This window comes from Galeopterus variegatus, unplaced genomic scaffold (assembly GCF_000696425.1).
Source record: "Galeopterus variegatus unplaced genomic scaffold, G_variegatus-3.0.2 Scaffold57144, whole genome shotgun sequence".
NCBI classification, from domain to species: domain Eukaryota; kingdom Metazoa; phylum Chordata; class Mammalia; order Dermoptera; family Cynocephalidae; genus Galeopterus; species Galeopterus variegatus.
The window spans coordinates 1-2,688 of NW_007783255.1; the positions used below are offsets into that span (position 1 = coordinate 1).

The window sequence follows — 2,688 nt, forward strand, 5'->3', positions numbered from 1 at the left end:
CCTGTCAAAACTCTCATTTTTCTGTCTCTCATCTGAAGAAAAGGAACTGAGATTAGGAGTACTTACTTGTCAATGCATACTTTAATTTTAAGCTGATAATTCAACTCCGGGAATTTGACCAGCAACCTATTTTTTAAAAATCCAGTTAAAACAAAAAAGTCAGTAGATTCCCCCATAACCTCTAGTTCAAGAAATGTAAAATTCATAACTCTTCATTTCTAAGAGGTGAATAAATCACAATCCCAAGTTCCTCCTCCAACCAGTGCTATCTTGATCTTAAGTTAAGCATCCCCCTTCAGGCCAAAAGACACTAAAAAAAAGCCCAAGATCTACGAACTTAGACAAAGTTGTGAGAGATTCACAAAAAGATAGTAAAAGCCATTTGATAAAAAATATTACAAGAACACATGCTCTGCAGCTGGTATTCTTTCTATTAAACCTGAAATTCAACACCACACTAAATATCTGAGGAGGGAAATTTCACTGCAGAAGGGCAAAAGCCCAGCATACCTGTTCTGACGTGCGTGTGAAAGGAACGCTTCACCCTACAGCCCCCCACGCACCTACCCTGGGGGCTCCTGGCAGCTACGTCATAAAGTCTTACTCCTTTCCTTAAAATCCTCAGGGAAAAGTCGGCTTAAAGAGCAGAAAAGAATCGACATTACCTTGCCCCTTTTGGAGAGCAGGAGAAGCTATGGTCTAAGACTCTAGGCCTCAAATCATAGGAATATGCTAAGGGAGCCTCAAGAAGATTTCTATTCTTTCACTTTTGACGTGAGAATCAAAGAGCAAGTCAATGTTACGCCAACAAATTCCATACGCATTATAGGGCTGCCTGTGACACCTGGAAAGAGCCCTGGCCACCAACTGTGCTCTCACCCAAGAGTGTACCTCAATAAAATATCTACCCTAAGTGGGAGTGCTGGGGCTTACCTGACTTTGGTAGTAAACTGGACACCCGTCTTGATGACTAGCGGCCGGTCGGGATGCATGGGCATGCAGGGCTGCCGCTCGACAACAAAAGCACTGACGGGGGAAAGGGACAGCAGCTCAGCAGTGTCGTTCGGACTGAACTCTGGAGTCAGCCAATCTCTCCCTTTAGAACGTGACTTTTTTTTTTTTTTATGTAGGAAAGAGAAACGGATTCTAAGTTACCTTTTCATTAAGTTTCTAAACAGCTCCACAATTCTCTCCTCCAGCATTGGCCGGTGCTGTACAATGGGGTCCCCTTTGTAGGAAACTTTTTGCTGCAACTCTTCCAGTTTCTTAATTTGTTGGCGGGTCTGAAGTTGAGACTCTGCTAATGAGGTTATCCTGCCAATAAAATAAGAAAGTCAGCAGTTATCTAAATGTGTGTGCACAGGTGAGTTGGAGAAGGGGCAGGGAATACCATAGATATAAATACCACTAAGAAGTCCCCTGAAACAAGAGAGGGGATTTTTTTTGTGTGGTAATATACACACAACATAAAATTGACCATTTTAACCATTTTAAGTGTACAGTTCAAGGGTATTAAGAAAATAAGAGTATATTTTGCTTTTGTTTATTTGTTTATTTTTATTTTGGTTTGGGTTTTTTTGGGGGGTGGCTGGCCAGTATGGGGATCTGAACCCTTGACCTTGGTGTTATCAGCACCACGCTCTACCAACTGAGCAAACCGGTCAGCCCCCTTGCCTTTTTTTAATAGTCCCTTCCTAAAATTTAAAATTTCAAAGAGGGGGCTGGGCGCAGAGGAAAAAGTGTTAAACTTATACCACTAGAAGGCTGCTGTGGGTTGACTGAATTTTGTCCCCAAAGTTCACATATTAGAAGCTTAATTCCCACTGCAACAGTTGAGGGTGGGAAATCCTCCTATGGTAATTGAAAGGTGGGGACTAGAAGAGATGATCAGGTTGTAGGACCACGCCACAGTGAATGAATTAATAATGGTGGTCAGGGGCGGGGTTCTGAGGGCTTTAAAAGAAGAGCACATGCGAGGTTAGCCTCTCTCTGCTCCACCATTTTCTGCCATGTGAGGCCCCTGGTCACCACTGCCACCACCAAGATCCTCACCAGATGTTTTCCAGCACTGTGGACTTCGGGGCGGGGTTCTGAGGGCTTTAAAAGAAGAGCACATGCGAGGTTAGCCTCTCTCTGCTCCACCATTTTCTGCCATGTGAGACCCCTGGTCACCACTGCCACCACCAAGATCCTCACCAGATGTTTTCCAGCACTGTGGACTTCACGGCCTCTAAAAATGTAAGCAATAAGTTTTGTTTTCTTTATAAATCACCCACTTCTGAGTATTTTGTTATAGCAACAGAAATAGACTAATACAGAGGCATTAATGGAGTTATCACTGGAAAGTGACAAGCATTACAGCCCAGATATGGAGACCATGAAATATGGAATTTGGCACTCACTTTCCTCATCCTACCTTGTCCATGTACCAAAATGTGAAGACTGGGAAAAACAGGAGATCGGACAACCCAAGAAGACTTGGGTTTAAGCCTGCTCTAACACTTGCTATCTGTGCAGGCTTGGCCAGGCCCCTTTGCCATCATGGGCCTTAATGTCCCCTGGCATGAAGAGAAGGGGTTGAACTGCATGATCCCCATGAGTCCTTCCAATGTCAGTCTTCAAAGGATCAAAGGACATGACATTATGTTTCAAAACAACAATAGCATGCATACAGAAAAAGTGAACAGA

The 2,688-nt window shown here is 43.5% G+C and overlaps 1 long non-coding RNA gene across 1 annotated transcript; it reads right to left on the bottom strand.

The window, feature by feature from the left end:
* Positions 1 to 53: 53 nt before the first annotated feature.
* Positions 54 to 1,309, bottom strand: LOC103584454. Its single transcript, XR_549977.1, has 3 exons — positions 1,156 to 1,309; positions 934 to 1,026; positions 54 to 126 (listed from the first exon to the last, which is right to left on the bottom strand). It is a non-coding gene; the product is annotated as an uncharacterized LOC103584454 (long non-coding RNA).
* Between the last annotated feature and the right edge of the window lie 1,379 nt (positions 1,310 to 2,688).